This window comes from Pan paniscus, chromosome X (genome assembly GCF_029289425.2).
Source record: "Pan paniscus chromosome X, NHGRI_mPanPan1-v2.0_pri, whole genome shotgun sequence".
NCBI lineage: Eukaryota > Metazoa > Chordata > Mammalia > Primates > Hominidae > Pan > Pan paniscus.
Window position 1 is genome coordinate 141,308,168 of NC_073272.2, and position 14,946 is coordinate 141,323,113.

General features: G+C 34.9%; 1 protein-coding gene across 1 annotated transcript in view; it reads left to right on the forward strand.

Annotated features, from left to right (window-relative positions):
• The window catches only part of MAGEC3 (MAGE family member C3), a 671,639-nt gene that overhangs the window by 641,582 nt on the left and 15,111 nt on the right, over window positions 1–14,946 (forward strand). Inside the window, 1 exon segment of the mRNA XM_055106666.2 lies at window positions 2,641–2,703. The gene's annotated coding sequence lies outside the window, so the exon portion shown is untranslated.

The window sequence follows — 14,946 nt, forward strand, 5'->3', positions numbered from 1 at the left end:
ATTGACAGTTTGAATTTTGGTAGGGCTTGCATTGTTTCTACAGATCAATGTGAGCAGTATTGCCATCTTAACAATATTAAGTCCTCCAATCCATGAACATAGAATGCCTTTCCACTTGTTTAGGTCTTTTTTTTTTTCAAATCACTATTATAGTTTTCATTGTGTAAGCATTGTAATTCTTTACTTAAATTTAATCCTAAGTATTTATTTTACTGTTGCTATTGTAAATGGAATTATCTTAATTTCATTTTCAAGTTTTTTACTAGTTCATAGAAATACAACTGAGTTTTTGTATATTGAGCTTGTATTCTGAAACCTTGCTGAGCTCATTTATTATATCTAATAATAGTATTTTTGTGTGTATGTGCGGATCCTTTAGGATTTTCTATATATCAAATCACGCAGTCTGCAATAGAGAGAGTTTTCTTTCTTTCTTTCCAATTTGGATGCCTTTTCCTCCTTTTGCTTGCCTAATTGCACTAGGTTATACTTTCAGCTCTATGTTGAATAGAAATGGTCGTTGTCTTGTTTTTGATATTAGGAGAACAGATTTCAGTCTTTCATCTTTGAGTATCATGTTAGCTGCAGGGGTTTTTTATGCACTCTTTGTCAAGTTGAGGGTGTTTCTCTCTATTCCTAGTTTGTTGAGATGTTTTCTTTTTTCAGTCATGAAAGGGTGTGTTAGATTTGGTGAAATTTCTTTCCACGTCTATTAAGATGATTGTTCTTTATTCTATTTGTTTGGTGTATTACATCAATTTCTTTTTGAATGTTAAGCTAATCTTGATTTCCTGGGATATATCCGATTTGGTCTTGTCATATTACTATTTTTGTATTGCTAGATTTTGTTAGCATTTTTGAGGATTTTTGAATATATAGTCACATGAGATATTGGTTTGTAGTTTTCTTTTCTTGTAATTTTTAAAATCTGGTTTAGTATTATAGAATGAGACAGGTAGCACTTCATCTGTTTCTACTTTACAAACTATTTTCTAAAAGATTCATGGTAATTCTGTTTTTAAATCTTTAGTGAAATTCACCAGTGAAGTCACTGGACCTGGGCTTTTCCTTGTGGGATTTCTTTATGACTAAATAAATCTCTTTATTTATTACAGGTCTATTCAGATTTCTATGTGTTATTTGTAATTCGAAAGGCAACCCTTGTGGTATGTGGTATGCTGACTACATCCGCCTTTTAAAAAGAGGGAAACAAAGGTTAAATTTCTTGCCCAAGTCTTTGAAGGTAATAAGTGGCAAAGCTAGGTTCCTGGTCAATCGTGCTCCAAGATGCATGTCAGTTTTTGAACCACACGCACTTCCACAGACACTGATTAAAATTATGTATTCCCTTTGATATAGCCTGGGTGCTTTGAAGTAAATGTCTACTGGAAAACCAAACTCCGGGGAGTATTTTGGTGCAGATTGTGGACATCTTGTTAAAAGATTTAATTTGAGCCATTTTTGTTTATCTCTCCTCCATCTGGAAGTAATATTTTGATAATGTTTTTATTTGCATCTTATCTAATGATTTATTTTTACTTTATATGGAATGGACAAACTGAATTCCTCCTGCTAAGGAAAATTATATTTTTCTGCTAAATTTATTTCTCTTTCTGAGACACTTGTTTTTATAAGACAGATTTCTGGACTTTCACTATGAAGAATCGAGAGATTAGGTGGCACATAAGAAAAGTGTTACAGAAAAAAAGAGAAAAGTAATTTTAAAAAATCATGCAGGGTAAGGTTTTGTGGGTGTTTTAAGGTGATGGTTTGAGAGGTAAGAGCTGAGGAAAGGCAAAGCGATGAGGAAAAGTGGTTATGATTAATTGAACCCCCTCTTATGTTTCCTGATAAACAGAAGTTAATGATTCTTTTTTTGCCAATGGACTAAGTGTATTTAGTTACAAGGCTAGTCCATGTTTTTGAACCATGAGGGTCCCAACTTATATTACTATCACACTCTTATCCCACAATAAGGATGTATGTGACTTTGCTTTTGTACATGTGCCAACCTTATATAAAAGGTGATAGTGGACTTGAATCTAGTTTGCATGGGACTAGATTGATTTAATCACTCATTAAGTTGGCAGATTATTTTGAGCCAATTTTGTTCAAAGCCCTGTGATAGATTATGGGTGAATAAGATAGTCATGATCTCTGTCTTTATGTAATTTATAGCCCAGGAAGGGAGATTGATATTTAATGGTTATTATATACGATAGATATTTAGTGGTTGCACACACACAGATGATTACAATTTATGGTATGTCCTATGAAGAGAAAGAAAAAGGAATTATGGGAGATAAACATACTAGATGTAAGTTAAGTGGATGGGAGTGGTCAAGAAAACTACCTGTGAGGTAGTGATTTCAAGCTAAGACCTGAAATCTGAGTAGGAGTAACTAAGGTGATTGAAATGGTTTGGCTCTGTTTCCCTGCCTAAATCTCATCTTGAATTGTATTCTCATAATTCCTACATGTTGTGGGAGGGACCCAGTAGGAGATAATTGAATCGTGGGGGTGGTACCCCCATATTGTTCTCATGGTAATGAATAAGTCTCAGGAGATCTGATGGTTTGATCAGGGGTTTCTGCTTTTTCATCTTCCTCGTTCTCTCTTTGCCTGCTGCCATCCATGTAGGATAGGACTTGCTCCTCGTTGCCTTCTTCCATGATTGTGAGGCTTCCCCAGCCACGTGGAACTGTAAGTCCAATTAAACCTTATCTTTTGTAAATTGTCCAGTCTTGAGTATGTCTTTATCAGCAGCCAGAAAACAGATTAATATGGTGATGAATGTTCCAGTCAAAAGATTCTGCATGTGGACAAGTCCAAAACTGGGAAAGAGTTGGTCTCTTTTGAGTAATTAAAGTCACCATGTAAAAATACACAACTGAAGAGGTAGGCAAGGGTGAGATCACACAGATAGTGTTAATAACTTTAAAAATATGTTATCTTGCGCTCACATGGGAGTTAGTCATAGGTACATTTGGGAACTAATTTCTTCATCTTTCCCTAACTGGAATTTTCAGACATTCAAGAGCAAAATATAAGTATTTCAGAAGACCAAGTTTAAGAACATCTAGATTTTGAGAGTGCTCACTCTCAGGAGCATATGTACACATTTGCTAAGTGGTAAGACAGGTAACACTGAAAAATTCACATTGTGTAGTTGGCTGTCCACTAATCCAACAGTGTGCAACTGACACTAGCTAGACAAGGTTATAGGTCTTTGGCTAGAAGATAGTTGTTTTTTTTTTTCTGGATCAGTATGTTATCTACTGCTGTGCTGTATGCATTTTCCTCATTCAGTTAGAAATTATATCTAGAATTATATCTAGAAAATCCTATTCAATCAATATTTTAAAACTACTAATCATTTATTCACTAAAACTAATAATGTATTAATAACTAATAGTCATTACCTTATTAATTTTTCCCAAAACATTATTCAATAAATTAGAAATACTTGTGAACTGAGACTATACTCAAGAACATCTAGACATTTTCATGTATCTTTCACAGCCATAATACATATATATGATATAACATAACATGTGTAGAAAGAATAAATGAAAAGCATATTTTATTTTGGTGAAAGTTTGAAAAATCAATACCTAACTGAAAGCTAGAAAAATGCCCAGTTCCTAATATATTCTGCGACTCAGAATCTTAAGAAGGTTCCATTTTTAACCACGTGCAGGTTCAAAATGTAAGTAGCAACATTAAACTTATGCTTTTCATTTCACGAACCATGTATAAAACAGGTAGCTAAATTGAAAATAGTTAATTTTAGGTTTTATTGTATCATCTAACATCCATGCATGGGGAAAATAAGGCTTTGGAGTATTATCTTTCTATTCTCTTGTTTATGGATTACATATTTTTCAGTAAGCATATTTGAAATAGAACTACAGGAGAAATTGAAAGAAACAAAAACAGTGCATCCAAGTTGGCGACTAGAACATCAATGGATGGCTTTTAAACTTCTAAGAAACCATCTGGAGCAATAACAGTATTGATCAGTATTCATCATAGTACCCAAGAAAGGCTAAAGTTTTCCAGGTTGTGATATAGATGGACATCAGACCTAACCCTTGATCTAATATTTCTGAGACATGTACCCGTCATCTTGTGAACATGTGGCTGGATGAATCCATCTTTGTTAGTTGGCTTTGGTTTTTCATAACTTAGAAAGCGAAAGACAAGCCTAAGTAATATGCACACCGTGATGCTAGACAATGGAGCACATCCTAGTGAGGGAGTTGCATTGCCTGAAGTAAGGTGGCCATGACCACATGTGAGGCGAATTTAGTGCTACATAATTTAGGAGTCCTTCTTAAAACATCTCAAAGTTTTTCTACCAGAGCTTTAAAATGTTTCCTAATAGAGGAAAATTTGCCATATTTGCAAAAAAGGATGGCCCTTTTCTATACTTTAATTCTGGATCCACTGAATGCTACCAACTGAGAGAGTCGGCTTTTTAAAATATTTAATGATTACTTTTAACTGACACACAATTATACATATTTATTGGGTACAGTGTGATATTTCAATACATGTGTACAATGTGCCATAATCAAATAAAGGTATATATCCAAAAAAAACTATATCAATATGTTGAAAAAGATTCTCATGTTCATTGCAGCATTATTCACGATAGCCAACATGTGGAGTCAACCTAAGTGTTCATCAGTAGGTGAACAGATAAAGAAAATGAGGTACTGACACGTAATGTTATACTATTCAGCCATAAAAAGAAGGAAGTCCTGTTATTCACAGCAACACGGATGAGCCTGGAGGACGTTATGTTAAGTGAAATAAATCAGACACAGAAAGATAAATACTGCATGTTCTCACACATATGTGGAAGGGAGCAGTTTTAAAGCAAAAATTATACCACAATTTGGCTTTCATTACTGATATGTCTATGCCAGGGAGAGAGAAAACAAGTAATTGCAAATGCAAACACCCCGACAAAGAGAGAACTTCAGTGGATCTGTCCAGCATCCCTGAACGTTTTGGATGAGAAGTTCTTTGGAGAATTTCATGAGAGCCATGGACTCACTTGCCAGAAAAATTCATGCTGTAGAGGCAGCCATTAGTTTATTCAGTAAAATCTGCATGTAATTTCAGGGGATCATCGACCCTTTTATGTGCTTAAATAAGCCCTTGTCTCCCAAGTTAAGAACTCTTGCACTAAATAATTATCACATTAGAATATAATTGTGAAAAACAAACAGGCTTTCAGAACTTGGCATTGATAAGGAAACTGGGCTCCAGAAATAGATCTGCTTATCTGTAAGTAGTGGCCCAAATCCACTGATTTTTGCCTACAGGTGCAAATTGATTAGCTAATCAAAGCTGCTTTTTTTTACTGTAGATTACCTTTAGAATTCTTTCCCAGCTTCCAGGATAACTGGGTCCCTTCAGTTCTCCACAAACCTCTATATTTTCCACATTTTCGCATCAGGTTTCTGTAGCACCCTGTCATGTTTGGAATATAAACCAAACTCCTTTCATGTCCTAGTAGTGTCTGCTTCTTCTAGTTCTTGTCCGTTTCCTGTATCCCCTGCTGTAACTCCCTCCTTCCTGCATGAAGCTTTAGTTATGGAAACGTTGCACAGCTTCTTGAACATGTCAGGCTTGTTCCTGCCTAAGAACTTGGATCCTTGCTGATCTTAATGCCTGGAATGTTCTTTCCTATACTCCAGATGACTCCACCCCACTTTACTCAAGTCTCTCCTCCAATGTTAACTACTCACAGAGCCTTTCCTTGACACCTGAAACAGGCACCACCCTCACTCCATGAATATTTTCCTCACCTTGGTTTTTCTTTATAATACTTAAAACTCTCTGGTAACTATCTGGCTCATTTGCTAATTGTATTGCACTCCAGTATAATATGCAATTCAAAAGAGTGAGAAATATTAACTGCCGTATTTTGAGCACCTCGAACAGAGTCTATCACATCATAGGTTCTTAATGTCTATATCTTGAAAAAATAAGTGTATGATGAATGAATACATGCATAGTAACTACTGTGATGGCCAGCACTAATTTACATAAATTAATTTGAGGGAGGATACTAATTTCCCATTTAAGGTGATAGTTACACTTTATATAAGTTATAACTTTATATACTTATAACTTATACATATAAGTTAGTCTGGATATTTCATTGAATTATTACTCAATAGAGAATAAAGAACAATATCATTAAAGTTTGTTGTTACCAGAAAATGTCAGGATGCATGCAGCTTTTTTTGGTAAGATTAAATAATCCACATTTACAACTCAGATGGATTATCTGATGCTTCTTCAGCAAAGGAAGGGTCAAGTTTGTCTTAGGCTGAAAAATATTCGTTTAAGTAATTCCAAGTATCGGTTGTTTGCTCAAATCCACATGGAATTTAATGATTTAAGTTCATGGGGAAGCGCATTTTGTTACACTTCTAATTTAAGTGAGGGAATTATCTTATATGGGTGCCTTTCTCATCTAATCAACAATCTCTAAAACCTCGTTTCTTACAAGTAATCGATTTTGTTTTATTTTTATGACTTTATTTTATTTACATATATAATTTTACATAAATGCATTATCTGTGCTCATATTCACATATTCATTTTTTAAAATTATTCTTTATGTTATTTGATTTCCAATTCTCCCAACTTAGCATCTGCCTGGTAACCCAAATCAATAAATATGTGTGTATGTATTTGTGAGATACATACACACACACCATGGAAGCCCTTGTTAAAAACCTAATACATATTATTGCATATTTATTTCTGCCCCCCACACATATATAAAACTATAGTGTTTGTATGTTTGTGTGTGTGTATGTATATATATAACAACACATAACATACATACATTCATTCATAAATAATGAGTGTGGCTGGGTTTTTTGGGGGGTTTATTTTTAAAAAATGAAATATTATCCTACACATTTTCCTGCATTTGTAGTTTCTCAGATTAGCCTACCTTGTGGAAATTCTTCCAGTCACCTTGTGTAACTCTAATTCATTATTTTAATAGCTATATAATATTCCATAGTATGGTATATCACAAGTCATATGACTACCCCCAAATGAATGACCATTCGCTTTGTTTCTGTCTTTTTTGTTTTCAAATTAACTTCCAAGACATCCTCGGGAATCCTAGAGCATTTTGTACCTATGAGACAGATTCCTCTGAATTAGTTTGCTAATAAGTGAGGGTTGTATCTTTCTATATTAATAAGTGTTATCAGATAGCTTTCCAAAAAGATTTTAGTGAATTGTATATCTATTCTATTTGAAAGTTTCCTTTTGATTTGTATTTCCACCAAGAGCTGTCATTACTGATTATTTAATTGTTTGATGAGTGTAAAGTGATATCCATATTGCTTTAACTTGCATATCCCTGAGTCTGAACATGCTTGCAGACTGTTTAGATTTACTTTTTTGTGAATACCCTATACATATCTGCTCACTACATTTTTATCTATTGAATTGGTTTTTATTAGCATCAGTAGGAGACCTTGGACATTACAGATATTAATCTTTTGTCTGTTATCTGTATTTTAAAAATATATATTCCACAACACTTCTGATGCTACCAAAATGGCATAGCACCATTTATCTCATATCCTCCACCTTACAACTTAAAAACCCTGCACGTAACATTTCAAACAAACATCAAGTGACTCTAAAAGGTGGAATAAAGAAGGTAAACTACAGAGGGATTTAGGACTTAAGGAACAACATGACAGTGAGTTTTGGGGGTTTTCTTATTGTCTCCCCTATATCCCAGATAGGGCACTGCAGACATTTCCAACCCAGAACTGTCAACAAAAAAGACAAAAATCTTCCAAGGAAAACCTATTGCCCAAAGCCAAAAGAGAAGGAACGGCTTGGCCTAATGACAGAAAAGCTTTTTGCAATACGTGTCCTATTCTAGCCAAACATGAAAAGACAAAGCTCAATAACCTCTTCTGCCCTTCCCTCCTACCACTTAGTTTTATCAGGGAGGACTGGGAATATGATCTCACATCCCCTCTATTGCTGAAACTGCTGGTATTCAGATTCCCTTGTCAGGGTAATGCTGTCAAGGCTTAGCAGGGAGTTAGCCTTCCATCTCTACCTGGCAGAAGCAGGCAACAGTTTTCCCAAAGGATGGTGTAGATGAGCCTAGCAGAGAGCTGATCTTCCATCCCCCAGTTGGCAGAGGTAGGATGTGCTCTGATTCCCCTACCAGGGTAGTGTCAGCAGGATCCAAAGGCAAGCCAATCCAGTTCCATCACAGTGATGACACTAATCTAGACAGTTCAAAACAAGTATAGTTGGCACTTTGCTCCCTCTTGATTCAAATAAATGGAAAGACAGCTTATGTTTATAAACATAAAATGCTACAGTTTATGTGGAATAAAGTTTAATGGTTTCACAAAAAATTAAACATAAAATTGCCATGTGATCCAGTAATTCTACTTCTGAGTATGTATCTAAAAGAAGTGAAAATGGCAACTCTAACAGATATGTGTACACCCACATACATAGCAACATTATTTCCCAAAGCAAAAATGTGGAAACAACCCAAATGTCTGCTGAAAGATGAGTGAATAAACAAGATGTGGTACAGACAACCCGTAGAATATTGTTCATCCTTAAATATGAAGGAAATTCTGACACACTACAACATGAATGAACCTGGAAGACATTATGCTAAATTAAATAAACCAATCATAAAAGGACAAATACTTTATAATCCCACTTATGTGAGGTATCTAGCATAGACAAATTAAGGCAGACAGAAAGTAGAATGGCAAATGACAAGTTGTAGGAGTGGTGGTGGGGAATGTGGAGTTGTTTAATGGATAAAGAGTGTCAGTTTGGAATGCAAAGTAGTTCTGGAAATGGATGGTGGTGATGGTTGCATAACAATGTGAATGTACTTAGTGCCATGGAACTGTATACTTAGAAATCATAGCATTCGCAGCAACCTGGATTGAGTTGGAGACCATTTGTAATAGTAAAATTGTTATTATATATATTTCACCATAATTAAAATGTCTTTATTTGTAAAAGTACAAAGATAATTTTGAAACTTTATATTTAAAGAAGGAATGTATGGATGTGATCTGGCCAGATGGATTTGATGCCCTGGATAGATATGATGAGCAAAGATGTCTATTGATTTTGGTATGTCTAAGGCCATCCTAGGACGCTAGATACACTGAATTGAAAGGGTATTAAAATTACGTCATTAAAATGGAGGTAAAAGATCTTTACAAGAAAAAAGATCTCTACAAAACATGTCAGAAATAATTGCAAAGGACACAAAGAAACTGAAAGACATCCCATGCTCATGCACCAGAAAAAGTAATGTAATTAAAATAACCATACCTGCCAAAGAAATCTACAGATTCAGTGCAATTTCCATCAAAATATCAATGCCATTTTTCAAAGAATTAGAAAAAAAAATATGAAAATTTGTATGGAACCAAAAAAGAGCCACAATAACCAAAGTAATCCTCAGCAAAAAGAGAAAAGCTGGAGGTGTAACACTACCTGACTTCAAAATATTGTATAAGCTATAGTAACCAAAACAGCATGGCATTGATATAAAAAGTGGACACAATGGAATGAAATGAAAAACCCAAAAACAAGTCCATATATTTACAACCATCTGATCTTCAACAAAGCCATCAAGAACATACACTGGGGAAAGGGCAGCCTCTTCAGTAATGGTGCTGGAATATGTGGATAACCAGATGCAGAAGAATGAAACTGGACTCCTACTTTTTACCATATACAAAAATCAACTTGAGATAAGACAACTCAAGATTTTACTTAAAGGTAAAACCTGGAAGTATAAAACTACTGGAAGAGAATAAGGAAAGCTCTTCAGAACATTGGTCCAGGCAAAGATTGTATGGCTAAGATTTCAAAAGCAAATGCAACAAAAACAAAAATAGGCAAATGGGACTATATTACACTAAAAAGTTTCTGCTCAGCAAAGGAACCAATAAACAAAGTGAAGAGACAATGTCTTGAAGAAAATATTTGCAAATGATTTATCCAACAAGGGACTACTACTGAGCATATATCAGGAAATCAGACAACTCAACAATTTTTAAAAATCCCATTAAAAAGTAGACAAATGACACGAATACACATTTATCCAAAAAAGACATACTAATGGCCAAGAAGTATGGGGAAAATGCTTAATATCTCTAAGCATCAGGTAAATACAAATCAAAACCACAATGAGATATTATCTTACCATAGGTAGAATGCCTATTATGAAAAGACAAAAAAAAATCAGATGCTGGTGAGGATGTGGGAAAAAGGAAACTCTTATACACTGTTGTGAGAATGTAAATCAGTACAAATGCAATGGAAAACAGTATTGATATTTCTCAGAAAACTGAAAAAAAGAACTATCATATGATCCAGCAAATCCACTACTGGCTATTTATCCAAAGGGAAAGGAATCAATATATCAAAGGAATACCTGCATATTCATGTTTACTGAAGCACCATTCACAACAGCAAAGATACAGATTCTACCCAGATGTCCACCAAGGGAGAATGGATAAGGAAAATGTGGTATATATCCACAATGGAATATTATTCTGCCATGAAAAGAAAGAAGTTTTATTTGCAGCAACATGGATGGAACTCCAGGTCTTTTTGTTAAATGATGTAAACCAGGCACAGAAAGACAAATATCACATGTTCTTACTCATATGAGTGAGATAAAGTGTTGATCACATGGAGATAAAAAGTGGAATGATGGACACCAGAGACTGGGGAGTGTGAGTGAATGGTTTCAGCAGGGGTTGGGGTGGTGAAGAGAGGTTGGTTAGTGGGTACAAACATACAGTTAGGTAGAATTAATAGTTTCTAATGTTGACTGCAGAGCAGGGTGATTGTAGTAACAGCAATGTATTATAATTTTCAAAATAGCTAGAAGAGAGAGCATGAAATGCACCAGCACATAGAAATGATAAAAACTTGGGTCACAGATATCCCAAATACCCAGACTTGTTTGTTACACATTGTATACATGTAACCATATTTCACATGTACCCCGTAAATATGTACATATATTTTTATAGCAAAAAAACTTAAAAATGATTCTTAAAAATCTTGAAATTGCAGAATCTGAGAAATGGATATACGGGGTTTCACTACTACCTTATCTATTTTGTTTATTTAAAAAAATTATTTATAAAGGTTTTTAAAGTGTGAAAAAATCCTATAGAGTATATCATACCAAATCTATGATATTCTAGAACAAGCAAAACTATAGAGACAATGCAAGGATAAGTTGTTGTTGGAGGTTCGTTGGAAGGAGGAAGAGGGATGACTAGATGGGACACAGGGGCATTTTAGGACGGTGAAACGATTCTATGTGATACTGTAAGAGTGGATACATGACATTATATATTTGTCAGTATCTACAGAATGTAAAACAAAGAATGAACCCTAGCTAAATTGTAAATTTTAGTTAATAATAATATATTAACATACATTCATCAATTGCAGTACGTGTACCACATTACAAGATGTAAACAATATGGAAAACTGTGGGGAGGTTAGTGGATATGTGAGAACTCTGTATTTTCTTATCAATTTGTTTTGGTAAAACATAATAATATTCTAGAACATAAAGCCTATTCATTTTAAAATATGCAAGCTATTTGAAAATACACTTCAATAAAAAAGATATACAGAGCACAAAATTATATGAAAAGATGCTCAGCATAATTTATCCTTGGGGAAGTGCAAATTAAACCACAATAAGATTCTACTACATACTAATTAGAGTGGCTAAAAAATCCTAAAATATCAGATATAAGAGATAATGTGAAACAAAAGGAACTACTCTCATTTATTGCTGGTTGGAAAAAATATATAGCACTCGTTCGATGAAAGCATTGTATTATCTGATTTATAGACATTCCGAAAAAGGTAAAAAGATACGAAAAACAGATCACCATTACTAGGGACTTGGAGGAGGCTGTTAGTTGACTACAAAGGTGAGGCATAGGGGATTCAACCCAAATTACTGTGCATGTCAATAGTTGATTCCTCCTTGTTGGTCTGTAGAATTCCATTGTGTGGATGCACCTCAATTTGTTAATCCATTCACTTACAGAAAGACATTTCATATTTTTCAGCTTTTGGAAGTATGAATAGAGCTACTATAAACATTCATGTATAGGTTTCTGGCCTGGGCATGGTGGCTCACGCTTATAATCCCAGTACTCTGGGTAGCTGAAGCAGGAGGATCTCTTGAGCCCAGGAGTTCAAGACCAGCCTAGGCAACATAGTGAGACCTCATCTCTACAAAAAAAAAAAAATGAAAATGAAAAAGATAATAAAAATGAATGTACAGGTTTTTGTGAGAACATAAGGTTTTCAAATTTATTTCACACAGTAATGGTATTTCTGAGTCATATGGTAAGTGTATGTTTATAATGAGATCATGTTCTTTGCAGGAACATGGATGGGGCTGTAGGCAATTATCCTTAGGAAACTAATGCAGGAACAGAAAACAAGATACTGCATGTTCTCACTTATAAGTAGGAGCTAAATTATGAGAACACATAGATGCACAGAGAAGAACAACACACAGAGAAGCCCGTTGGAGGTTGGAGGGTGGCAGGAAGGAGAGGATCAGGAAAAATAACTAATGGGTACTAGGTTTAATACCTGGATGATGAAATAATCTGTACAGCAAACCCCCACAACACAAGTTTACCCATGTAACAAACCTGCACATGTACTCCTGAACTTAAAATAAATTAAAAAAAAAGAAGTCTGGGGGAAATAAAAGAAATTTCCAGATAGTGACTGCACAATTTTACATTCACACAGGAAACACAATAGTGTTCAAGATGCTCTTCATCCTTGCTAGCAGTTAGTAATGTCAGTGAATTTTTCAGCAGTCCTCAAAAATATGATGCATCTACCTTGATTTTAATTTGTTTTTCTGTGAAATCTAATGATGTAGGATAATTTTTCATGTGCGTATTTAACATTTGTATGTCAATTCTAGAAAAGTGTCTATTGGTGTATTTTGCCCATTTTGAAAATGTTTTCTAATTTTTGGATTTTGAAAGCCCTTTCTGTATTCTGGATACAGGTGCTTTTTGGATATGTAATTGATAAATATTTTTTTCAACCTGTCGTTTGACTTTTTCTGCTCTCAACAGTGTCTTTCTCAAAACTAATTTTTAAAATTATTGAGGATGTCTGATATATTGTTTCTTTTTGAATTTTGGTTTTATTTTTGAGGCATCTTTTCCTAATTCCAGGTCATAAGATTTACCCTATATTTTCTTATAAAATTTTATAGTTTTTAATTTGACATTTTTTTTCTCTAATTGCTTTCCCTCATCAAGGGAAAGACACTAAAGAAGAATAGAGTAGATCTTCCATCACAGGTAGAGGTTGCCCCAGCCTAGTCCTGCCCCTGATATTTGACCTGAGTAGCCCCAGAAAAAGGCCACAGATAAGGACTTTTCTGACTTTCATCTTGGGCATCTGAGGGAGGTGAGGCTTTTTCTGAGGGGTGGAACTTCAGATCAGCGAATGGATAGTCTTATCCTCTACCCCCACATACTTCAAGGTATGGACTCTAAGGAAAGACTGAGGGGACCTCCTGCCACAGATATAGGGAGGTTTAGCCCTGCCCTCCCTGTACTGTTAGCCCTGGGTGGCCCAAGGCAGGTTTCCCCAGTTGTGATGTCCGTAGACTTCATTTTTGGGGCCTGAGGGAGGTGAGGCTTCCTCACCTTAGACTCAAGTCAGCAGAGAGAGAAGTTCCAGCTCCAGCATGCATTAAGGTGAGAATGCAGAGAAAGGACAAAGATAGCCTTCCTCTATAGATGGACTGAGCTTCAAAGAACCTTCCTCTTCGTGTGAATCCTGAGAGGTCCCATGCATGGGTATCAGGTAGCAACAACTCTCCCTATCCCCTGACATCCTTTTAGAGCATTTCATGGAGATGATATCCTTGGCGTGAGGAAGCCAGCCTCAAGTCAGCAGAAGGGCCGGGGTGAAGACCCTGATCAAGAGTAAATATGATTACCTTGAGAATCTGGACCTCACAGAATCCAGTCCGTTTCCACTCTTAGCCCTGGGAAGAAAAGATTTTTAAAATTGAGGAAGTCTAATATATCATTTTCTTAAATGAATCATGATTTAGTTTCAGGTATTACATCTCTTCGCCTAAGTCCAGTTCAAAAGATTTCCTCCTATGTTTTCTCATAAGTTTTATAGCTTCTAATTTAATTATAATCCATGGAACTATAATCCATGTTAAAAAAATTTTTATATTAAGTATGCGATTCAGATAAATTTTATTTTATATTTTTGCATGTGGATGTCCAGTTGAACTCATAGCATTGATTAAAATACCACTTTACACACATATAATTGGCAAAAAGTAGAAAAACAAAGAATATCAAGTGCTGATGACAATGTGAAAAAACAAAAACACTCTTGTACTGCTAATAGAAATGCAAGCTAGTGCAACCTTTTTGGAAAGCAATCAAGCCTACAGCGCTTGTACTCTACAACTTTGTAACTTCCTTCCTGGATATAGGCCCACAGAAACTCATGTAAATGCACAACGAAACATGTAAATGAATATTAATTGAGCATAATTTCAAAGAGTAAAAAGTAACCACTAGGGGATTTCATAAGTAAAATGAAGTATCACATAAAAAAGGAATTTATCCAGGTATCTGATAAATAAACCAAATCTATATGCTGCAATGAAAATGAAGCTCAAATAAGGCTTACCTTCAAAATAAGAAACGAAGCAAGATTTCTGACCAAATACTACTTCTGTACATTTAACATACACACACAATAATATTACATACTTTCACATATGTGTAAATTAATATATGAATAGTGAAATAGACATTCACAAAACAAGCAAGAATG